At 47.3% G+C, this 25,998-nt stretch overlaps 1 long non-coding RNA gene across 2 annotated transcripts in view; it reads left to right on the top strand.

Moving 5' to 3' along the window:
* Positions 1–25,998, top strand: part of LOC149873815 (uncharacterized) — a 303,143-nt gene that overhangs the window by 134,580 nt on the left and 142,565 nt on the right. For both annotated transcript variants that reach the window (XR_016439886.1, XR_016439887.1), the window contains one exon: positions 9,433–9,717. This is a non-coding gene — a long non-coding RNA (uncharacterized LOC149873815). The remainder of the gene's footprint in view (positions 1–9,432; positions 9,718–25,998) is intronic.

Here is a 25,998-nt window from a genome sequence, read left to right on the forward strand (position 1 = left end):
CTTCTGGGTCTGCTGGGGAGTGTGCTGGGCCCCCACCCCAAATTCCCTCAGCTCAGTGACTGGTGCCTCCTGCATCTGAGGGGGTACCCAGGGTCCCCCTGCAGCCAATCACTGAACTGCGGGGGCGTGTTGGGGGGAGGGGGCTGTGTGCTCCCTGGTAGACCTGGAAGTGGACCGGAAGTACACTGCCAGGTTTGCTGCTGAGCACATGGAGGGCCCCCCCCACACTCCTGTAGAATGCACCATATGCCTCAGCATCGCAGCATTCACAAGCCATGCCTGCTACCTCAAGGTATGTAGAAAAAAAATTTAAAGCTGTGTCTGTGTCTGAATTGCTGATTCTCCGAATCAGCATCGAATCTTCAGTTTCGGATTCAGCCAAATTAAATCAGGGACTGCGCTCTGAATCAATTAATTGAATCTGTCCCTGATTCTGGCTGAATCTGAATTGAATAGGAATGCTTTACACACTCCTAGTACATATTAAGGCTGTGTGAAATGGCACCATTCCATTTTGACTTGAGTTTCAAGGTTTTGACAAAACAGCTTTTTATTTCAAATTTCATTTTGATTTGAAACAACTGTTCTGTTTTGCTCAGTTGAAACAGTGAGGCTGTTTCTAAGTTTCACCCATTTGCTATAATGGGGAAGCTCAAAACAGCCTCTCATCTGGCAGGCAGATGGAGGCCCACAACCCCAGGAGAGCTGCAGGGGCTGTGCCATTCCTTCTAAGACTACAGGCCCCCAGTCTGCCAGCCAGACGAGGGAGGGAAGCCGGGTGCTGCCACATGGGACTGAGGAGCTGGGGAAGAGAACTGAGCCTGATTGCTCAGTTCCCCTCCCCACCACTAGATTGGGCTGGAGGAAGGAACGCAGCCCAGCTGGGCTGACTTCCCATCCCCAGCGCTAGGGTGGGGTAGGAATGTGAAGTCAGAACAGCTGGTCTGAGTTCCTTGCCTCAGCCCAATCTAGCACCCAGCTGGGCTGAGTTCCGTTCTCCAGCCCTATTGCCGTGCTGAATTGAAACAGCCGGCGAAATTTCGAACAGTTCTAGTACATAAGTAGTTACGAGAGAGTCCCTGATATGCTGTAAATCCCTCCCCTTGTTACTTCATAGCAACTTGTCTATATGCCCATTGCCTAAAGTAATTTGACAAGTCATAGAAATTTATAGCATGCTAAATTCTAAGATAAACTTATGACAATTTTTAAATAACTTGTGATCCAGTTACAGTAATCATCAGTAAGGTGCCAAGTAGGGTGGCCATCATAGAGGACATTCCAGTTTTCTGCTACTTTGTCCTCTCTTGATAGGAAACCAGATGCCTTTATGTCCCCTATTTTTCTTCAAGAGAAAAATAGGGGACATAAAGGCTTCCGGTTTCATATCAAGAGCGGGCTGGACTGTCCTTTATGATGGCCATCCTACTGCCAATGCTTAGCATACTGTAATACCAGATTTTCCATCCCCTCAAAAGAGGAAGTCACTGTGGTATCTTAGAAGCCACTTATAATATTAGTTGAAAAATGCTGTGCTCTTAACAGCATCTGCTATTAAATCATTTCAGAAGCAAGGAGAGGACAGTACATGTGGTAGTGAATGACATGCTAATTATTATACAAGAGATTTTAAAAAAGGCAGATCAGAGCAGTCATGGAAATGTCAGCATTGACTAATAGTGGTAGATGAGGTGCATCATTAATCCCTTATACTTGAAAAAGAAAAAGACGATGGTATCTCAGATATCACTGTGGAAACTGTTTTGAAGCCCACTAGAGACTTCACCATTGCCATTGATTTCATGTGGAAGGTGCTTAGATATTTTAGTGATAGGTGACCATATTAAACTCAAAGCCCTATTGAGATTAAGTGCTGTTTGTTTAGGAGACTGTACAGACATTAGGCTTTATCCAAAGCCCACTGGAATCAGCAAGAGTCTTTTTCCTGACTTCACTGGTCTGTAGATCATGACTAGAGTGTGTGTAGGACTCAATCCATGGAAACACTTACCTGTGTGCTTAGCTTTAAACACATGTCACTTCACTGACTTCTTCATTTTTAAAGTGTTGCATCAGGGCATTGTACTTTATTTTTTTCCTTCCATCCCAATCCAATTTATCCCTGCCTGCCCCCCCGCCTTTTTCTTTCTTTCTTTCTTGAGACGTGCTGGGCCCTTGAGGGAGCGCTGTGCCAGGTGGAGGACGGCCGTCTCAAATACGCACTCTGATGTCATGACCGGTCTGGGCGACCAGGCTGGCTCGATGTCGAACTGCGACTTCCAGCTCGTGCCGCATCCTGGGCTCTCACCAGGCTGCTTTTTTGCTTTCTTTTTGTGTGGAAGTTGAAGGTTTTGTTACGTGTATGATGGGATGGAGCAGGGTCTCAGTCATTTATGACTGTGTGGCTAGCATGCCGACCGCATAATTAGCATGTAAGACACGACATGAAATGCAGTGAAGGTGTCTGTTACGGTGTGATGTGTTGGTTGTTTGGTTTGGTTTGGTAGTGAGTTGTTTGTGTTTTTGCTTTGTAAGCGGACACCATTGTTGACTTCCCTTGGAAGTTGATTCCAGATCTTAGCCGCCCTGACAGTGAAGTAGTGCCTCCTGATGTCTAGTTTGAATCTACCCTCTGCCAGCTTGTGACTGTTATTCCTGGTCACTCCTGGTAGTGTTTGGGGGAACAGGGACTTCCCCAATGCCTGCTGGTCCCCTCTGACTAGTTTGTAAAACCTCTGTAGAGCCCATTCAAGTCGAAAGGATTTCATTCAGGGAATTGCCTCTGCCTAACAGCTTGCATGATCAGGGCCATGTACTGGAATTAATAAGCAATTAGGGGTAATCAGAGCCTCTTATCTAATCTATCTAGTCAGGCATGCTCTATGCCCTGGCCATTGAGCCACTGCTGCATGCGCTGCGGCGCCGCCTGAGCGGTGTGGCCTTGCCACCAGCCGTGGGCCCATCCGTTGCCCCTCTGCTGCGGCTCTCAGCATACGCAGATGATGTGACCATCTTCCTTAACACCCAGGAAGACGTGGAGGCCCTGACAGCCTGCCAGCGAGCCTACGAACGCGCCTCTTTGGCCCGTATCAACTGGGCCAAGAGCGATACCCTGCTGCTTGGAGAGTGGATTGCCACGACCCCCCAGCCTTGCCCAGGGGCCTCACCTGGCGCCGCGAGGGCCTTAAGATCCTGGGCGTGTTCCTGGGGCCACCGACCTTCATGGCGCGCAACTGGGATGGCCTTGAGGAAGGAGTGAAGGCCCACCTACAAAGGTGGCGCTGGCGCCTACCCAGCCTCTCCTACCGTGGACGCATCCTCATCATGAACAACCTAGTGGCGGCGAGCCTGTGGCATCGGTGTGCCGTACTCGATCTGCCGGAGGACCTGCTCAAGAGACTCCAGCGCCTCCTGGTTGACTTCTTCTGGGACAGGCGCCACTGGCTCCCACGACCTGTCCTTTACCTACCTGTGACTCAGGGGGGCCAGAGTTTTGTTGACCTGGTGAGCAGGGTGGTCGCCTTCCACCTCCAGGCCCTCCAGCGACTCCTGTACAGCAAGGAGCGCCCACCTTGGCAACACCTGGCATGCCGGTTTCTGCAGAAGGTGGGGGCCCTCAGCTTTGACCGGGAGCTCTTCCTGCTGGACCTTACGCTTTTGAACTGGGCCGTGCTTCCAGCCTTTTACCGTAGCATGGTACGAGCCTGGCAAGCCACTTTCCACCTCCAGTCCCAGGCCCGTCACCTCCAGTTCCCGCAGTTGCTGGGGGAACCCCTGGTGTACAACCCAGCGCTGAGGCGCCCCATGCCTGGCCTCTGCCAGTCTCACGGCAGCTCTCATTCAGGCGCGTGTTCTCCGCCTGAGCCACCTCCTTGACCCCGCTCGGTCAGCCTGGCTCTCGCTCGAGGCCTTGAGCAGCCGGCTGGGCATGTGCTCCATTCGCAGCGTGGGCCATCTTCTGTGTGACATCTGGGCTGCCCTCCCACTGGAGGCAGCAGCCACCCTGGAGGATCATCTCCGGGCGGGCCAGGTCCCCTGCACTGAGGATGCCCCGAGCGAGGCTTTCCCTGCGTTACCAGTCGCCCCAGCCGTGGCCGACGATCTGGCTGGCGGCCCTGGCACCCTGCTGACGCTCCCTGTGCCTCCTGACAGTGACACAGGTTGTCCTTTTGCTTCTCTGTCGCGTAGAGGTTTATACGCCTGGGCGATTCACATCCGCCACGCCCAAGTGCTGGCGGGCCGCCCCGATACACCGTGGCAACGGCATCTGGGGCCGCCAGATTCTCCTCCAGCCCACCCGGCGTGGCACACATTGTATAAGCCGCCAATCGCCAAGAAGACTGGCGACCTGCAGTGGCGGTTGCTGCACGGCATCCTAGCCACCGGCACGTTTGCGTCCCACTTGGACCCAGCCGCCTCGACGGCCTGTCCCTTCTGCCCGGGGGGTGTTGAGGAGACCCTCTTTCACACTTTCCTGGACTGCCCTCGCCTGCAGCCGCTCTTTGTCATCCTCAGCCCGCTGCTGCAGGCTCCGGGCAGGAGCTTTTTGGAGACCACCTACGTGTGCTCCTGCCCGTACCAGGCGGCTGAGAAGGGCCCCGTCTGCCTGGCCAACTTTGTACTGGGTCAGCCCAAGTTGGCCATCCTCAAGAGCCACCGGAACCGGTTTAACCGGACCGGCTCAGATGATGCCCTGTGGCTTTTCCGCCTCCTGGTGCAGGTGCGCCTCTCGCTGGAGTTTGAGCACGCTGTGGTCCGGGGGGCGGTGCCCACCTTTGAGACGCTCTGGGCCCTTGAGGGAGCGTTGTGCCAGGTGGAGGACGGCCGTCTCAAATACGCGCTCTGATGTCATGACCGGTCTGGGCGACCAGGCTGGCTCAATGTCGAACTGCGACTTCCAGCTCATGCCGTGTCCTGGGCCCTCACCAGGCTGCTTTTTTGCTTGGTTTTTGTGTGGAAGTTGAAGGTTTTGTTACGTGTATGATGGGATGGAGCAGGGTCTGAATTGTTTATGACTGTGTGGCCAGCACGTGGACCACATAATTAGCATGTAAGACACGACGTAAAATGCAGCGAAGGTGTCTGTCACGTTGTGATGTGCTGGCTGGTTTGGTTTGGTTTGGCAGTGAGTTGTTTGTGTTTTTGCTTTGTAAGTGGCCACCATTGTTGTATACCTGAACCCCTGAATAAAGTCATTAAAGTCTCTTGTTATAGTATAATTGGGTAGATGCTGCTAGTGCTACTGATCTAATCTGTGTCATTTATGTTTACTGTTATTGGTACTAGTTGCTGCTGTTGACTAGATGTTGGTTCTGGAAGTTCCTGACATCAAATGAAATGGAGGGAAGGGCCAAAACAAAAAATGAGGGTGCAATAATGAGATCTTTCTATGTAGTAGGCAGAGCAGAACTTCCTTTCTCCACCACAGAAATTCTTCATTAATATTAATTAATTCTCCCAAGATGTCTATCTAGAAAGAGATTTTTGGCTCTGGAGTTCAAAAGAGGAAACTGAGGCACAGCGAGATCAAGTGAGGGCCACCTGACACATTACACATGCTGATTTTAATTGGTGTCAAATTTAGCATGTGCTTTGAGCAGTTGCATATTAAGGGTTAATAACCCCTGTAATTTACACTGCTCTGATCTGTCCTTGGAGGGCTGCAGGGTGTGCCTAGCAGTCAAGCTGGCTCTGTGCCTGTTCAGTTCACCTGCTCTCAGGGGCACGGTAGGTGGCCCAGGTTATGGGTTGCCAGGGACAGGCAGGATCCCATCTGGTCTGCCAGCCCCTGCCTGCCTGCAATCTGGCTCCCCATTGCCACCCAGATTTGAACCCACTGCACCTCCCAGCCTCTAGGGCTCCCTCCTTACTGCTCACGGTTACCTCCCAGCCCTCATAGGACATTCCTGCCTCTCTGTCCCTGGCTTACCTGCAGCTCCTGGTGCTGAGCCAGTGGAGCAAGCAGGGAAGGGGAACTCACTCGCTGCCACTGCTTCTGGGCTATGGCTGCTCTCTGGACTGAGCCCAGCCCAGGGAGTGGTGGCTGTGGCAGCAGTGGGTGGGTTCCTCTTCTCTGCTTGCTCTGCTGAGACAGCACCAGGAGGTACTGGGATAATGCAGAAGGTCCCATACAGGTGTCGGGGGATGTGTGCAGTGGACCCTATGTGGAAGGTGGGTTACATGTAGGTGGTGGGGAGAGTGCAGCAGGCCCCATGTGGGTTGGTAGGGGGAGGCAGTGCCCCCCCACCGTATCCCTGGATCAGCTCCATGCCCTCCCTCGCACTCTGGATCTCTGCTCACTATCTCTCCCAGCAGAGCAAGCAGGGGATGGGAACACACCCACTGCTGCTAGTCTTTTGGCTGGGATCAGCAGCAGGAACAGGTGAATTCCTCTTCCCTGCTTGCTCCATCAGGACAGCACTGGGAGCTGCAGGTGAGCCATGAGGGCTGAGTTGGGGTGGGGATAGAGGGGTATCCCAAGGGGTAGGGAGTGAGCCCCGGGGGGGGGTGCAGAAGGGGAATCCTGAGGGACAGGTGGGGCAGTAGAGAACCTCTGGGGACAGGAGAGGATATATGGTGTGTGGGGCGGGGGAAGCCCTTGGGGCCAGAAAGTGCCTGGAATAAGAGGAGAGGGGGGATTCTTACCTTTAGGTGCTCCTTGCTGACCCACTCTCATTGTGGGGGAAGATAGAGCAGATGGGACTGGTACCTCCTGGGATTCTGGAGGACCACTTCCAATTAGTTTTGGGCCTGTGGAGCAGTCACACATGACTGCAACATGAGGTGCCAAAAACCAGTTGGAGATAATCCTTGAGGGAAGAGGGTTACCTCTGAGCCACTCAGAGGGCTGTTAGCTTATATTTTCCTGCCCTATAATGTGTGGACACTCCTGTTTTAAGGGCCATTAACCTATATGTAAGTTAATGTGTAACAACATCCTGATTTTACCAAATTCACCTAAGCAAGTCAGTTGCACACCTAGGTCAGAACATTTGACCATCACTTTGGCGCCTTAACCACTGGATGTCACTTTTTTTGTAAGCACAGATGTAATGCAGGAGCCAGCTGAATGATGACTGCCTCAGGATCTTTTAGCAGCTATCTTTAAGAGACCTAATTTTTACTTTAAGGGAAATGTTTTTTTCAGGAGGCTTGGCATAAAGTACTGAAGACATCCAGTGGCAGGTTAGGGTCATGGCAGGTGAGAAAGAGTTTCTTGCCGTGCTCCCAGCTGACCTGTTCTTTAGCTAGGTTGATGTTCTCTATCCAGTTAAAGCTTCACATTCACCCAGAAAGGTTGGAATTGCAGTTCTCCAGTGTGCCCCCACAATGCTGCAAACAAACCTCATGTTATAAAGACTCTGACTTCTTCTTGGGACAACTAAACTCAATCACATACCAATGCAGAGCACGGATTGATGAAGAGCTTTTCAGGTTAAAACATCCACCCACCCAGTGCTTAGGTGTAATAGCTAGGAATTGTTTTTCAGTGAAAGCTGGTAACTGATGGACCAGATGCTCTAGGCTCCTCTTCAAGGCATTCACAGTTACAAGTGTTACTAGTGACCTTTGAGGGCTGCCTAAAAAACCCAAACAAACAGGGCACTATTTTCCCATAGACTGTCCCTCTGGAAACTACCGTCTTTGTTTGTGCTTCATTCATTTTCAATTTGGCTGGGCCTGCCACTGATATACAGACAAATGAGAAAGTGGTAGAACAGAAAAGAATACTCATCAGAGGAGACGGGCAAATAAAAACTGTTATGTTATGCTATCAAGCTCAAGTGTGAATAGCACTGCACCTGGAGAGGACCGACAAAAAGGCTGCATTCATGCTAGATCCCTCGTGTGTGGGAAGCCGGCTCATGTAAAGGGATTGCTATGTCAAGGGTGTGATTCAGGATACTTTCCTTCTTTTGGCTTAATCATATTAAAAAACAAAACAAAAGAGGAGGCATAAGTAAAGAATATCCTATTCACAAGAATATCCTGTCTGCTGACTATGTGCCTGGATATTAGTTGAGCAAAGCTGCTGAGAGGCCTGAGACATCTGGGAGATGAATCATCACATCCAGAACTGGAGCAATTAGCTACATTTCGATCAGAAAAAGGCCTTGAAAGGTGTCTAATTGAGTGGTTTGCCACTGCGCCAGGAAACAATGTCAATTTGACAAGAATCCCCCAATTAATTTTTGCATTGACCTAGTGGGACATCATTTGCTAATGCGGACAGATTATACTAGATAACAAATAGTTCTTCCCAGTGTAAGACCTGTTTCATTAACTAGGAGAAACATAAAGCATGTAGTTAAAGGCCAAGTCTTTTTTTCAGTCCATTACTAAAGCTGTGACTATTTAAACATAAAACGGAAAAATTTGGCAAGGTCAAGGCCACACATTTCTTGGGAACATAAAGTTCAAAACGTCTGCTCTGGCAGCCCCAATGGTTTTGAACCACTGGGTTAAATTATTTTTAAACAAATACACATTTACGTGAGGACAAATTTAGAACTATAATAAACGAAGAAGTGTCAAATTCAATATATGTACATTTAAAAACCTGAAAGGCAATTATGTTCAAGGTAGGTGTGCAAACCTAATTTCCCAAGAAAAAATGGAGATCATTTCCTTATAAAATGCTAAAAATAAAATGGTTTTGAACTTCCAAGTTCCTGGTTACAAAGCTTTTCCTCTTTTTTTTGTGGCAATAACAATATTTTTTTTAAACCTCAGATTTTATAATAAGAAATTGCAGTATAACTATTAAAATTCTTGCTTGTATTTGAGCTGAGAACTTGATGGACAGACCCAAAATATGTTGGCAGCTGTGATAGTTATGGTTAAACTAGCATTATCCTGATAATGAATAGCTCTGACCTTTCCCAGTGTGTATGTTGTTCCCCAGAAAGTAGACTTTAAGGAATAAAGAAAATAAATGGTGACACTTTTTGAGATAGGAAGGTTAACCCTGTAAGTTGAGTCAGATTCTGATTCTTTTACCCACAGTGAACAGTATCTCATTCCTGGAGTGATCCTGTTGAAGGAGTTATTTAGTGTGAATGAAGGTATTGAAAATGTTGCCCTAATTTTGACCACATTATTTTTTAACCAGGAGGAGTTTCTGTGATCCCTGTCTTCAATTACCGTTAAGGGACTGAGAGAAAAAAAGCAAGAGGTGTGCTTAATGGAAGAATTCAAAAAAAGGCAAAGCCAACCTTACTCATTGGGCCAAATGCAGAATTAGAGTGGAAACCAGGTGCTAGCAGGTGAAGCATTGGGCTTATTAGAGAGTGAGGTGAGGGAATTTGAGCAAACTGATGTAAAGCATTAATAGTCAGGCAAAAAGTAGCTTTTTATATTGCAACATATTTGATTGTTCTTTGCTGGGTTTCCTTCCATTTAATTACTCTCTCTTTTCTTTTATTCTGCCAGCCTGAGCTGGAAGGAAAGGACTGTGTTGCAGGTCATTTGACCTCCAGAGTGACCTAACAGAAGTTGCCATATCTGAAGGGAGCAGACAACTTGGACTCTCTGAGAGAGCCACAGAGGGCTGTGCATGAGGTGGCCCCCAGATCATGCTTGTTTGGCACCTGCCTACCAGAGGAAGACTGGGTAGAAAGAAACTGGAAAGCTGAAATGAGGAGCCTAGAGGAGAAGCTGTGAACTGAACAGGGGAACACTGGCAGCAGGATACAGGAGCAGAAGGCAGGCCATGAGGTAAGGCAACTGCTGGGATAGGACAATGGAAGGAAATGCACAGGGCACCCATGAATATAACTGACCTCTGAATAATGGGACCTACAGACCAGCATTTAATGCCCCTCAATGAGGAGGGAGGATGAGAATGGATAGCCAAGATACTAGGCCCTGAGAAAATTCCCCATACCTACTTCACTGACCTACTCCCCCACAGGGTTTGCCCAGCATGCCAACTGTGCTTTGGCATACTGCAGTGCAATGTCATTACCTTGTATTTTCCTATACCCTGTTGTCAGTTACTTTCAGTCTACTTCCCCTCTCTTGGTACTTGGTACTTCCCCTTGGTATATATTACACCCTCTTAGATTAAAAAGGCTGGGTTTCAAGAAAACACATCATGGAGTGGAAGTTGCACACTATTAAATCAGTATAACCCAAAGAGAAGGCGCTAAGGAGGTGCCATTTATATGTTGAGGGGAGACATCAGTGTGGATTCCCTTTGATCCACTTAGACTTGCTTCAGAATTTGGTTCTACTGGGAGGGCGGGGGGGCAGTCTCTGAAGCTGGTTTCTTGACCAGTTTGCTGTGATTATAATAGTTCCGTATTCATACTTGCAGAAGCAAATGGTTGTTGTTTTATGAGGGGTTGGTATAGAGGAGAAAGATTGATTTAATGACTGAAGAAGGATTAAAGAGATTAGTGCTTTCAATAATCATCTATATACAGTTAATGAAGGTACATGTCTGGAGGCTAAATACTTCCCTCCTTGATTTGCATTTAACATGGAAAAGATCTTAGTGAGCTCATCATTTATCATTTAAATTTATTCTTCAGCAGTGTCAGGGTACATGCTCCATTGTGCTTGGCAGCATATAAACACATAATAGGAGGTAGTCCCAGGCCTAAAAGATCTTAAGTAAAGACAGGTGAAGCATAGGAGAAACAGAGGCATAGAGGGCACCGCTACACGTGATGGACCTCTGCTCCGATGCATGCTAATTTGCATCCGTCACAGCAGATTCAATTAATCAAGTCTGCTGGAGTGTGCTGATTAGCTAGCTCCAGCAGCCTCTGCGCTGTGTATTCATTGTCTCCATGTTTCAAAATGGTGGTGGGGGACCTTTAACTAAAGCTTGTTGAATGAGCTTTAGTTAAAATACCCCCACTGCCATTTTGACGTGTCACATGTGTTCAGCATTGCACACTATGGGCATTTTAATGAGAGCAGGTCTGAGAGCCACTTTAATTAAAGCACCCTCCCCACCCCCACTCCACCCTGGAGCATGTGTATAGACACAGTGTTGTCAGCTCTCATGACTTTTGGCATTGTTCTTAAAGTCTGTGCTTCAGGTATGTGAAACTTAGCTCTTTTTTATATGCTACAGATGCCCAGAGTGCTAAAGTGAATGGCCTAAGGTCACGCAGTAGACTAGTGGTAGAACCCAAGCCTGACTCCCACTCCAGTGCCCGGTCCATTGGATTAGCTCTCTTATGATTAGGTATACATTTTTCCATCTTTACTGTAGAAGACAACAAGGAAATGTCAATTTCAGAAGCAGTTTTTATGGGGAATCAGAGTTTGGCTTTGACAGAAGCCAAAGTCTCTAAGGAGGAAATCAAATTTTGAAGCAACTGGAGTACCATAAATAACTAGGAAAGGAGAGCATTAGTTGGTGAGGTCTGAAAAAGTAAGGGTACTCTAATAGAGATTTTGGGGACTGATACAGATAGCCAGCTTGTAAGGAGGCATAAAGGCCAATACCAATCTGATTTCTGATACAGCTGCATATAGCTGGTAAGTCTGTTATGGTGGAAAGGGAGGGGGGAGGTAAGGGGCATGGGGAGGGCAGATCGAGTGATGGAGGGAATGGGACTTGGGCAAGGGCTGGGACTGGGGCAGGCACTGCCCAGCCAGGATGGGATGGGTGTGGAATGGAGCCATGGCTTGTCAGGGCGGGGCACGGGGAGGGGAGGCACTTCTGCTGCTCTGCACACCCTGGGAGGACATGGGGGTTGGGGCTTGCTCCCCTGGATCTCTCAGGGTAGGGTAGGGCAGGGCAGGCTTGCATCTGTGGGCTGGGTCCAGGGCTGCTCTGGGCTTTCCTCAGTTGGGGCTGAGCCAGGCTGCACTCAGGAGAGGCAGCGGCAGCACTGGGAGGGGGCCATGGGGGGGCTGTAGCCACCCCAAATTTTGCTGTAGTCCCCCCCATAACCTCCCTCCCCAGTGCCACCACCACCCATCCTCAGTGCAGCTCAGCCCAGGTCCCCCCTCCACGCACCAGAAAGAGCCCAGACCAGCCCTGGCTCCAGTCCACAGCTGCAGCCCTCCCTACTTGCATCCTGTGCTGATCCAGGGGGAAACGCACCCATCCCATGGCCTCCTGGAGTACACACAGTAGCTGGAGCCACCCTCTCCTCCCTGCACGCCCCCTACCTGAGCCACGGTTCCATCCTGCGACTGCCCTGCCCCACCCTGGTCTTGATCTGACCCCCACGCTCCTTCCCTCCCCTCTCCCCTTCCACCACAACAGACTTACTAGCTGCATGCAGCTCTCCAAGCTGCCAGGCTGTGCTCCTCCTTGCCTGCATGCTACATTGCAGCTGTACACATGCATGGGCATTCATTGGCCAAATTATTGGGCACATCAGGCTGATTTTCAGTACACTCAATTTCCTTTAGAGCTGTGTCGATCTGATATTAGACTGATGTATTGGTGCACCTCTAGCAAAAAGTTGAGTATAAAATGGCAGGGGCAAAAGTACTAATGCCAACATGCAGTCAGAAGAAGACTCAGCACATTCAGACAGGGCTTCTGTTTAGTGGAATTACTGGATCTGCAGTGCTGGACACCTGGAAGTCAGGCACACGGGGTGTGTGAATGAAGCTGTAACTTACCCTATATGAACCATCCAGTTGGCATTATGCAAAAGGTTGACATCAATAATTGAGATTAAGGGTATACGCTGTATTGTATACATCTTGTTCCTTCCTACCCCACGGCAGAGTATGGGGCATGTACCCTAGGCACTCCTACAGGTTACCTCACTCAGTAGGCTGAACCAGCTTGCTGTGTGGTTTGGAAGGACAATTTCCCATTATGCCTCCACTGAGAGCAAAGCTAGATACTCAAGTCAGCTGATAAAATCTGTATTTTTAACCCACGTTCTTAAATTAAAATGGATGGTCTGGTTTTCCCTAAAAAGAAATGGGGGGAGGAAGAAATATTATTCCTTAAACAATTTTTCTTTTTGTTCAAAATTACGGGTTTTTTTGTCTAAGTGAAAGCAACACAAAGGCTTTTAAAGTGAAACCAAAAAATTAAGGGGAAAAAGGAAAGAAAAAAAAAATTCCCAGTAGTGAAACTACAATGAAATTAGAAGGTAGTAGAATTGCTATCTTCAAGCATATATCTATGCCAGATTAAATCTGTAACATGACTCTTTTTGAATCCTCAGAGTAATTATAGATTGAGTAGGCATCCTGCTCACTTCAGCTCTCAAACTGTTCTTGACAAGGTCCTTCATGCAGGATTATAAAGGGAAATAAAATTGGTTCATGTGGCAAAGATTGTCATGGACTTAAATGTGGGTGAGCAATAGGAAACAGAGTCAGGGTGAATGGTAGTGCCTTCCTGTGGAGAAAGGGCTAATAATGACCTGTGCTCTGGGATCAATACCAGGTGTGTGGTTTAATATATTTCATTAATGATTTGAAGGGGGATGTGGGATAACAAGTCAGTGAAGTTTACTGTTGGCCCTAAGTTGTCTTGGCTAGTGAAAGGTATGGAAGAAACTGATGGTGAAATACTCCAGATGGATTTTAATCTGTTGGGGGGTGGGGGGGAGGGGAAGGGGAGAAGAGGCAGAGAGCTGGGCTGCCTTTCAGTGTTAAGTTAGTACTATGCAATGATGTCATTACGAAGTGTTGCTTTCAAAGAAAAAAACTAAAATAAAAAAGAGAAGCCAGGAAATTGTAATCAAAGGCCTGTGGGGGCTGAATTAGGGAAGCAAGTAACACAGATGCCCCTGCTGTAAATCCCTGGGGAACTTTTATGTCACCAAATGTTGATAGTGTGGCATAAGGACATTGGAAAAAACAGCCAGAACTTCTTTTGCATGGGATTTTTGGTGGGGGAGGATGGGGGGGAGACTTGGGAATCGCCATGTAGTGAGGCTACCTACCTGGTCTGGAGCAGGACATGCAATAAAAAGGACTTCATCCAAAGACTATTAGACTGAGAAGAATCTTCCACTTGGCCCCAGGCTACAAAAGGCTGTCTGCTAATAAGTAGTCTTGGTAAGGCAGCAAAGAAAGGAAAGGTTGGGGGCGGGGGGTATGAGCGGATCTAGAATTTTGAAAAGGGCGTGCAGATGCTGTGCTGCATCATCACATATAAAACCACATGTTTTTCTCCAGTTAAAAAGAAACTAGAACCTTTACTAATAGGCTAGGGGACCAAGGCTATATGATTCTGTTTAAGATTCAAGTAAAAACATATAGAAGTTTACTGGAATGTGCATTAATTTGCTACATCACGTTTTTTTGTATAAAAACACAAGCTAGGCAAAAATAATCAAAAGACTTTTCATTAGTCATGTAGTGACTAGAATGAACTGTACATCTCTTTTAGGTTCATAAAAACAAAATCTAGCCTTCTTTAACTTCACTGAAAGGTATTTCTACACCCGAGTTAATGTTTCTAACTAGAATTAAAAGTAGTCTGCAAGGTTGTGAAATAAGAGCTATGTTAGGAGGAGCAGCTAATAGACAGCAGAATTCCTGGGCAGAAGAAAGGATAACTTAATTAGTAGAACTTTTAAAGACCATTAAAAAGGTGAGAGAGTCATTTAACACCTGTGGAATAGACGGTTTAGAAGGGATCAGACGTATTATAGGGTGCAGACAAATGCAACTCCCAGGTCTAACTCATGGCGATTAATAGACATTGCCATGAGCTAGACATCCCTCCAACCCAACAGATGTCAGTTGTTGGATCAGGAGGGTGGAGGATCAGCTCAAATTTGAAGCTGATCCAGATGGAGAGGCTGTCTTCTTATAGTTTCATAGTTTCATAGTAGCTAGAGTCGGAAGGGACCTAGGAAGATCATCTAGTCCGACCCCCTGCCTTGGCAGGAAAGAGCACCGGGGTCAGATGACCCCGGCAAGGTGCTCATCTAACTTCCTTTTAAAAATCCCTAGGCTAGGAGCCTGCACCACTTCCCCTGGAAGCCGGTTCCAGGCCCTAGCCACCCTGACTGTGAAGTAGCGCCTCCTAATATCTAATCTAAACCTACCCTCCGCCAGCTTGTGACTGTTATTCCTGGTCACTCCTGGCAGCGCACGGGGGAACAGCGACTCCCCCAATACCTGCTGATCCCCCCTGACCAGTTTGTAGCAGGCCACAAGGTCCCCCCTTAACCTTCTCTTGTGGAGGCTAAACAGGTTCAGGTCCCGTAGCCTCTCCTCATAAGGCCTGCCCTGCTGACCCCTGATCATACGAGTGGCCCTCCTCTGGACTCTCCATATCGTCCACGTCCCTCTTGAAGTGCGGCACCCAGAACTGGACGCAGTACTCCAGCTGCGGCCTGACCAGTGCCGCATAGAGGGGGAGGATCACCTCCCTGGACCTGCTCGAGATGCATCTGTGCAAATGTGGGAAGGGCACACGTGCGCCTGTGTCCCTCCTCTCCCCACTGCTCCTGGCCTCCAAGTCACTGGCTTCACTCTGCGCCCCACCTCCCCAGCTCTGTTGCTGTCTCCAGATGAGAGTAGAGAGAAGATAGGGAATGGAAGTCTTCTGCTGTTTTCTCAGCTCTGCTGGAAAGCGAGGGGGAGGGTGAGGAGCTCCAGTCCACTAGCCCCCCCACTCAAGCAGGACTGAGAACACCAGAAGGGACCTCCCTCCCCAGCCTTCTCCCCTCTCATCCGGAGACAGCAGCTGCAGTTTGCTGTGCTGCAGCTGGAGTAGACAGAAATTAAGTCACTCCACTTAAGAGCAGTTTCATTTGAGGGTTAATACATGTTGTGCTTGGAGGGGTCTGCAACCATGCTTTTCGGTGTGGGCATGGCTTCAGAACAATTTCAAGGGGCTGATCACTTGGACAAATGTCATTTTTGTCTGTGCCCATAATGAGCCAGGAACTCAACTGACTCCCTCACTTCTGCCTGAATAGGAGTACTGCTGCCACTGCCATGAAGTTGGTTTTAAACTTTGGGTACAACAGGAATCAAAAGTTGAGGTGGGGAGGATGAGAGATGGGGGCTGCAACTGCATTCCCTCCCCCCAGATTCTTCTCATTCTCAGTCCTTACATTTGCTGAACACAAGAAATCTGATTCTGGGCATGCTGAAATTAATGGGAAGTCTCTCACTGACCTGAGTAGGTACTGAGATGCTATCACTGTCTCCCAAAGAGTAAGTGGGGAAAGGAGGAATGACAGGAAGGAAGTGGTCCACCTCTCTTGTTCACTAACCAACAACCTAGGCTAGCACATCGGGAAGGGTGCATATGGCCTGTATAAGAGATACAGCAGAGGCCACGATAGTTCTGCTTTGCTTCCTTTAGAGTGATCTCAGAAAGACTGTGCCTAGCTTTGGGTACATTTCCACTGCAGCATTATGAGCTTTTTCTAAGGTGTTGTCCCTAACCCATGGCTGAATCCCCAAGGGCATACTCTATGGTGAGCTGGCCACTGGTAAACATCAGCTTGGATGGCTGAAACTCTGTTTTGTTGATTTCTGCAAGAAAAACCTTCGTGAGCTGCATACCAATGGCTGATGCTGGGAATCAATCGTTTTGAACTACTGAGAGTAAAAAGCTGCCGTGAAGCAGGGCCTCCATCACTTTGAGATAGAGAGGGTAAATGATGAGCTAGAGAAGAGGCGTCAGACAGGCAAGACAAAACGGTACTTGGCATGCCAGTTCAAGCTCAACAGAGCTTACTGAACTCCTCAGGCAGTCAAGAAACTGTGATGGTACCTGGTAACCTACCAAGGGAGTAATTCCCATGGTCTACTGAGACCAATGGCTGCCAATTCAATGGTGATGTCCCTAACCCAGCTCCAATACACACAGAAAACCTCTGTGTGGAGACTTTAATCTGGGCTCACTACCCCTGCTGTGGCGACAGAAGTCAGGTGCTGCTTTCAGTTTGGCTGAGAACTTGCTCACTTTGCAATGGGAAGGCATTCAAAATTGTCCAGATACCAAGAAAGGGTAGATACGTTCTTCCCCAGTTCACTAGGAAAAGTTATTGAGTGTCTCATGGTTCTTAGCACTGCCACTGCTCTGTGAATTCTTTTGCTGTGAGTTGCAGGGGAACTTATTTGTGTTCTTCTTGTGTTCATGGCAGGGAAGTGTAGGAAAGTGTTGGAGGACTAGCGACACCTGAGTCATGCTCCCTTTTAATTTTAACTTATTCTCCCATTGGATCAGTCAAGGTGGGTTATAAGCACTGGTACACTCTACTTAAAGGCTTTTGTGTGTGAACAGGACTTAAATCATGGGCAACACTCAAGCTAACTTTTCAGTGAAGAAAAGTCTTTAAAAGAAACTGTACTAAGATTTTCCAAATTATGAGAGCTCGATTGAAAAGTGGCCAGTTCTCCCTTTTCACACTGTCCCATAGAATGAAAAGGAGGTATCAATGGATTAAATTATTAGCTGGTACATCTAGACCAAAAACCAAGAAACCTCAAAACAAAACAGTAAAACCTTGCTGATTCATACTAATAACAAGGGGACCATTGTAAAGCACTGACTTTAGTGTATTAGTAGTAAGCAAGTAGGCAGCAAAAAAAGCAAGAGGATAATGGATCAGAAATGCACTTTGTTCACTGATTTGACTTATACACTAATGATTTATATTCTTATTTCGTGCTATACTGGCAAGTGCCTCGGAGCATGTTTTGTCATGGCCATGCAGTCTTGGTAACATGAGAGCTCCCTACAACAATCTGTTAAATCGTAACTGAGAAGTGGGAAGAGACCCCCTGTTTTCTGTGTGTGAGTTATGAGGTGTGCGGATTAGCAAAGGGAATATTAACGAGGTTCTACTGTACTACTTCACACAGTGTATTAGTTATCCTGTCGATTCCACTGCCACATGAGGTCACCGAGTTGAGCATTGGGAATGGACGTAGAACTGGGAGGGATGGTTTTTCTAACATTACAGTTGAAGTTCTGAAGCAGAGTTTCAAGGAATTTCACTTTCTCAGGTGTCTGCAAATCGCCTTCAGTGGTCAGAAAGATTTTTATTTCCATCCAGGTGCAAATTGCAAAATTGACTAGTTGCTCAAGAGTCTTTCCCTAACCCCTACCCCCATCTCCCTTTCTTCTAAGCATTGCAACAATGTGATGAACAAAGAAGCCAGGACCTCCAAAAAATGCCTAAAATCAGGCTTCAAATCCATATTTAGGCATCTAAATAAACCCATTTTTCAAAACTGGTCCCAGTGACTTGGGCGAGGGAGAGAATCCAGACTAAGGTATGGCTTGAGGAGACTAGCTATAGGCACTCAAGCCTTGGCTGAGGTCTGCGTTGGCAGAACAAATATTTGAGAATGACTTAGAAGCATGCTGGTGAATCAGTGAACATGGCTCCTGAAGGTTGTTAGTAGCAATGGTGGTTGGATGTAGCTACAAAGACTTGCTTAGCATGACTTAGTATGCATCTGTAGTGTTGTGGATCTTATCCAGTAAGTAGGCTTCTGATACATTCGTCTGAACTGTCCTGAATATGTGTAATTAGAATCCATGCCAAGTAACCAGCAGTTGTGGAAGTCAGGGAAACAGAAAATTAGTTCCCTGGCAATTAAAGCATCTTTATTTCATCTTCCCACAGTTATTAGTGAACTAAAACTCCCCACATCCTTTGCATCACAGGAGTACTCCCACCTCCAGCATTGATCTCCATATGTGGTGCCTCTGGACTGGAAGTCCACTTGTATACACATTTTTTTTTCACTCCTGGGAAATCGTATTGTTCTCATGGTTAATTTATTGTTCCGTTTCACAGTGTGATATTCCCTGCTTCCAGATGTCTTTTTATGTCAGCGTCTGTGATCCAGGCCAATCTGTGACAGACATCTAAGTTCTCTACACACGAAAAATGTGTGTGTATAGAGGGGAAGGTACCACTGCGTGTTCAGAAGAATTGGATCCTCTTTCAAGTGTTTGCATTAGCTGCCCAGCAATTTAGTTTTATGTTTGTATGTTTATGCTGCCATATATGTAAGATAAAAGGGTGAATCATAAAGGGATCAGAAAATACCTGTAGTTGAATGTGCACTATGTTGGAAATTGTTTACTTACCTGTCTATGGGTACCCAGTGACATCTGGATGGATCAGATGAATCACTGCTTTATGCTCCATTTTGAGCAGCAATTCTGTGTGCCAGTAGAATTGGCCCCTTATTACATTGTCTTTCATTGACTATTGCTTCGTAACTTGAAAACATGTGGTCTTCATATTTTTAAGTTCCAAACTCAAGTTGTGTATAAGGATTTGAGAGGACCTGGAAGGAGGATGAACTATTTCCTCTCTCAGGCTATGGTACTGCAGCGGGGGAACTGATTGGTGAATGAACTTCAGCAGAGTTGGTCTTAGCATTTGAGGGGGCCGTAGCTAGCCCTACATGACACATGAAACTTCTCACCCCAGCTGCATATAAATCGGTTGGTGATCGGTGAACAGTTGGGAAGGGGGATAATAATCCTCCTTAAGGCCTCCCTTAATTGTTGCCTGTCTTCCTGGACGTTTTGTGGCTGTGGATTTCCTCCTACCAGCATGAAGGGAACTGCTGATCCTTTGTAGTCCATGCATCTACTTGCTGTGCCTTTCAGACACTTACATTATGGCATAACATGCTTGTGAAATGGATCAGAAGCTTCCTTTTCAAGAGAAGAGAATTACCTTGGTTTTATCGTGTTCACTGTTTCATCGTGCCCAGGGAAGTGTTGCCCATTTTTACCTCAGAAGAGGAAAATCCATTAATATTTTTCAAGACAAAATGTAAAGTGTTTGTTGTGGGAGACTCCATCCTGAGGGGGCCTGAGGGGACAATCTGCCGCCCTGACCCCTTAGCTCGGGAAGTCTGCTGCTTCCCGGGGTCTTGCATCCGAGACATTGTGGAGAAGATCCCTAAGCTCCTTCAGCCCACAGACCACTATCCCATGCTCCTTATTCATGTGGGCACCAGTGACACGGCTCGGAGCGCTCCCAGCAAGGTCATGAGGTGCTACAGGGATTTGGGAGTGGGGCTAAAGGGTCTGGGGGCACAGGTGGTTTTCTCTTTGATCCTCCCAGTCTCAGGGTATGGGCTGAGGAGGGAGAGGAGGATCCACGTAGTCAACCAAAGACTGCAGTGCTGGTGTCATCAGGAAGGCTTTGGCTTTCATGACCATAGCCCGCTCTTTGGTGAGAGAGGCAACAAGCTGCTGGGAAGAGATGGCCTCTACCTCTCTCTGCTGGGGTGAAGGCTCTTCTCAGCCAGACTGGCTGACCTGCTCCACTGGGCTTTAAACTAAGCCCGCTGGGGGACGGGGGAAATACCGCCACTGCTGGCTCGCTGAGCAACCCTCAACAGACCAAGGCACTTAAGGAAGCCCACCCCTGCCACAGCCCTGCTAAAATCTGTGGGCAAGGCAAGAGCCCCTAAGGGGACATTTGCCTGCCTGTACACAAATGCCAGGAGCTTGGGGAATAAGCAGGAGGAACTCGTCCTCCTGCTTCACACACAAAATTACGATGTCATAGGGATAACGGAGACCTGGTGGGACTCCACCCATGACTAAACCATGGGTATAGATGGCTGTACCCTGTACAGGAGGGATTGAGTAGATAAAAGGGGTGGGGGTGTAGTTCTCTATGTTAAGGAAAGCTACACGTCCCTGCAAACTGATATTGGTGACCAGGGTGGATGACTGGAGACCTTCTGGGTTAAAATCCGTGGGGAACATGGCATAGGGGACACAAGGGTGGGAGTCTACTACAGATCTCCCACCCAAAGTCAGGAGCTTGACCAGGAGTTTGCCCGGGAGCTGTCTGAGGCCGCATGCTCCAGGACCATGGTTGTCATGGGTGACTTCAATTACCCGGATGTCTCATGGGAGGATCACTGAGAAAAATCCGAGTGATCGCAAAGCTTCCTGTCATGTGCGGATGACCTCTACCTGACTCAAGAAGTCTACGGGCCAATGAGATGTAAAGCTCTGCTCAACCTGGTACTGGCTGTGGGGGATGACCTAATCAGTGACCTAGTGATCGATGGGAAGCTGGGTGACAGTGACCATAAGCTGATCACCTTCAGCATCTGCCATAAAGCTGGCAAGTCAGTCAGCACCACAGAAGTCCTTGACTTCAGGAAAGCCAACTTTGACGGGCTCAGAAGGCTTGTCAGTGAGGCTCTAAGGAACCATGACCCCGAGGGGAGGGGAGTTCAGCATGAGTGGTTGCTCCTCAAGGAAGCGATCCTCAATGCACAAGCAAAGTCTATTCCATCTCGGAGGAAAGGCAGCAAGAGGACACAGCAGCCCCCCTGGCTCTCCAGGGATCTAGCAGACCTCCTGAGGCTAAAAAGACAGGCCTACAAAGGATAGAGGATGGGATTCACCTCCAAGAAGGAATATTCTGCACTGCTCTGGTCCTGCAGGGAGCGAACTAGGAAAGCCAAGGCTGCAACTGAACTCCAACTAGCTTTGAGTATCAAGGACAATAAAAAGTCCTTTTTCAGATATGTGGAGAGCTGAAGGAAAAGCAAGGGCAACGTTGGACCCCTGCTGAACCAGATGGGACAACTGACAACTGACGCCCAGGAAAAAGCCAACCTATTAAATGGGTACTTTACGTCAGTCTTTCATCAGTCCCATGGGATTCCCCTGCCCTCCATAAATGCCGACCTCATGAAGGAACACCTTGAGAGCCTGGATACCTTCAAGTCAGCTGGCCCTGACACTCTACACCCCAGGGTACTCAAGCAGCTGGCTAGCATCATAGCCCAGCCTCTGGCATGGATCTTTGAGAACTTCTGCGGTAGTCCTCGAAGACTGGAAGAAGGCCAATGTGGTGCCTATCTTCAAGAAAGGGAGGAAAGTGGATCCGGCTAACTAGGCCCATTGACCTAACTTCTATCCCGGGGAAGATCTTAGAAAAGTTTATTAAAGAGAAAAAGCCTTTGATCTGGTATCCCATGATCACCTCTTGGGAAAACTAGCCAATTGTGTCCCTGGGACCACCACTATCTGCTGGCTGGGAAATTGGCTCCGTGGTCAGACCCAGAGGGTAGTAATTGATGGCAGTCACTCATCATGGTGCCCTGTGACCAGTGGGGTCCCTCAAGGCTCTGTCTTTAGACCCATATTGTTCAACATCTTCATTAATGATGTGGACATTGGAGTCAGAAGTGGGCTGGCCAAGTTCGCTGAATACACCAAACTTTGGGGCAAAGCATCCACAGCAGAAGACAGAGGGTGATCCAGGCTGACTTGGAAAGGCTCAGGAAATGGGCGGGTGAGAACCTGATGGTGTTTAGCACTGAAAAATGCAAGGTTCTCCACCTTGGGAGGAAAAATCTGCAGCATCCTTACAGGCTTGGCAGTGCTATGCTGGCTAGCATTACGGAAGAAAGAGACTTGGGGGTCATCATTGACCACAAGATTAACATTAGCCTGCAATGTGATGCTGTGGTTAATAAAGTGATGAAAATGCTGGCTTGCATCCATAGATGCTTCTCAAGGAAATCCCGGGACATCATTCTCCCCTTGTAGTCGGCCTTGGTGAGGCCGCAGCTGGAGTACTGCGTCCAGTTTTGGGCTCCACAATTCAAAAAGGATGTGGAGAGGCTTGAGAGGGTGCAGAGAAGAGCCATGCATATGATCAGAGGTCAGGAAAATGGACCTTATGATGACAGGCTGACAGCCATGGGGCTCTTTAGCCTGGAAAAGCGCAGGCTCAGGGGTGATCTGATGGCCATGTATAAATTTATCGGGGTGACCACCAGTTTCTGGGGAAACATTTGTTCACCAGAGTGCCCCAAGGGATGACTAGGTCGAATGGTTATAAACTACTACAAGACCATTTCAGGCTGGACATTAGGAAGAATTTTTTTAGCGTCTGAGCCCCCGAGGTCTGGAACAGCCTGCCATCGGAGGTGTTTCAAGCACCTACATTGAACAACTTCAAGAGCAAATTGGATGCTTATCTTGCTGGGATCCTATGACCCCAGCTGACTTCCTGCCGTTTCGGTGGGGGGCTGGACTTGATGATCTTCTGAGGTCCCTTCCAGCCCTAATGTCTATGAACTTGATACAGCCTCTGCATATTGTTTATAATTCTTAACCATGATAATATCCATGTTATTAACTTCTTGGATAACTGCAGCCTTAAACAGTATGAGAGTTTTGCATCTTTTTTTTATCCAGTTTGGGGTTATTAATTTTTACATTCCAGATAAAATAGATGGTATTCACCTCCAAGTAGATACAAACTTCTCACTTTTTTTATCCAGTTCAGTTGCTAAATCATTGTTCTGATGTTGAGAATACTCTTTATAGCAGTGTGATTTACTGTTGCAACACCTGTTCATAGCCCCCAAAAGCTGCTATTTTGGCTAGGCTGGGTGTCTCTGCACCCATCTCATGTCTAAGTTTATTTGAGGATCAGAAAGCAGGCATACCTGTACCTATATCCTCTGAAAGCTCTCAGGCAAATAGGTAGGCTCAAAACATGCCTAACCCCTATGTCCAGCACAAAACACTGGCACCCCAACCCCTTCCATTCAAACACATGGCTGGCCATGAAACTGCTGCTTATCTTCTATGTATATTGTAAACTGCTAACTACAAGGTTGGTAAGGCACTGGATAGGTTACCATTCATCACTGGATAATTTAAGCACAGAAGATGGTTTAGACAGGAATGATCCTGCATTTGACAGGAGGCTGGACTGGTTGTCCTTCTGAGGTACTTTCCAACCCTATTCTTCTTTATTTCTATACTAGCCTCATGATTAGAACACTTGCCCAGAAACCCAGGTTTATTCCTCTCCTCAGCCTGAAGGGGTTCAAACCCATAGCTTAGCAAGATGGATTTACCATCAGGTTTTAGATCAGGCTGGGTTGGGGAGCTAGGCCGTAGTACATCCAAGAATTCAGTATTCCTGGTGGGGGAGAGGGAGAGTGAGAGACGCTAAGCAAGAAGGGGTATGACCCTATAATCCAGTGATGAAGCAGGCACTTGGGAGAAGGGGTCCAGGGTTCCTATTCTTGCTGTAGGGACTATTTATGCATTTTGTGTGAAAAGTCTTGGATAAAATACCGAAACAGTGAAGGCTGCCCTTCCTCCCCACTCCCACAGGACTGCCCTTATCACTAGAGCACTGAGTAAGCAAGAAAGAGCATGTTTCTGTCTGTCCTATGAATCTTATATTTTTGGCTGCATGGTGCAGCAGCTTCAGCGAAACAGGGCGTGGATTACCTCCATAGGCAGATCTAGGATTTTGAAAAGCAGGGTGTGGATGGTGTGGAGCATCATCACACAACACATTTTTCTCCAGTTAAAAAGAAACTAGAAACTTTCCTAGTAAGTCAGGGGCCAAGGGCTATATTATTCAGTTTAAAATTAAAGCCAAAAGAAAAGTTACTGGACCGTGCAGCATTGATTTGCTATGTCATTTACTACATATAAAATGGCAACAAACTAGGCAAAAATAGCCAAAAGTTGTTTTTCCTTCGTCTATAGTCATTAGAATTAGGTGCACATCTCTTGCAGATTCATAAAACAAAATGTATCCTTCTTGAGTATCTTGACAGTGTATCCAGTGCTTCACTGACAGGTATTTCCACACCTGAGCTAATGTTTTCAGCTAGACTTAAAAACGGTCTTCAGGGCAGCGAAATCAGAGCTACCTTTAGGAAGAGCAGCTAATAGACAGCAGAATTGCTGGACAGAAGAAAGGAGAGGAACTATTAAAAAGGAGAGACGGTCGTTAACACTTGTGTAATGAATAGTTTAGATGAAATGAGGTCGATTAGAATGAGCCATGAAGTCAACTGACTCCCTCACTGCCTAAATAAAAATGCTGCTGCTATTGCCAGGTGGTTGGTTTTAAATTTAGTGTGGACTAGGAATTAGAATGGGGTGTCACTGTACCCCCCTCCCTCAATTAGTCTGCCCCTGGATGCCTATACCCTGAAAAACTTGTTAGGGCACTCTCCTGGGAAATGGAAGAGGTGGTTTTGAATTTCCTGAGGCTGAAGAGTGCTTCAAACCCAGGCTTCCCAGTTCCTGGGAAAGGACTTTGATCTCTAAGCTACTATATGAAATGCCTGTCATCTTTTGAAAGAAAAGAGCAAAGCAGTGGTTTATACCCAAAAAACAGCTCTGGCACAAACCCAGGAAGTACTTTTGAGGTCTAAAACCTGGTTTCACAGATGAGAGGTGGAACTTCAGATACATGTCTCTCTCCAGCATTTCCTGATAGCTGGCACCCTCCATGCTCAGTGTCCTGGCTGCTGTGAAACTTGAATCCTAGGGACCCAACTCTCTCACTTCACTAGGAAGAAAATATGTGTCTCTAGCTTGGGGTTATGAGATCACTTGTGGAGTCTAGTGGCCAAATGATAGGCTTGTTACTCATTGCATGGTATGTGTAGAAGATGTGACTGTATCTGCACCTGGTGATTTCACTTTCAGCTCTAAATCATTTGCGTGGAAAGAGAAGCATAACTCTTGCTCACATGAAATGTGGTAGTAAAACTCCCACTGACATCAAAGTTAAGCCAAAGTGCTTAACACTTTTAAAAATCCCACCTGACACTCCTGTAAATTCATGACAAATGTAGTTCCAGGTTACATTATTCCCTTATATGTCACCTGTTGGTTGATTCACTTTGGTGACCCCCTTACTCATGAGTTATTCCTTTGCCTTCCTTGGGACACCTCTGTGAGTAAGCATCCCATAGCAAGAGCAACACTTTTCATTCAGCCCCTGAGCTTTACTTGCCTTTCAGTTGAACTGTTGTGTTTCAGCTCCTTAGCTGGCTTATATCCACATAGTTCTATGAGACTGGCCAGATACATGCATGATGTACTTTACAAACACAAACTTTGATGGGATATACCACAAATGCATTTTAATTAACTTAAGACTAAAATACATATTATCTCTCTGACCCTAACATAGACTTTTGTTAGTCTTCATTTCCCCTGCAGCTCCTTTTTGATGGATTAAACAGGCTGGTGTGATATAAAGGTTCTCCAAACACTCTGTATTCAGGTGTGAGAGAGTTCCTTCAAGT

Source organism: Crocodylus siamensis, chromosome 1 (genome assembly GCF_052110815.1).
Source record: "Crocodylus siamensis isolate JL-2025a chromosome 1, ASM5211081v1, whole genome shotgun sequence".
Classification (NCBI taxonomy): Eukaryota; Metazoa; Chordata; order Crocodylia; family Crocodylidae; genus Crocodylus; species Crocodylus siamensis.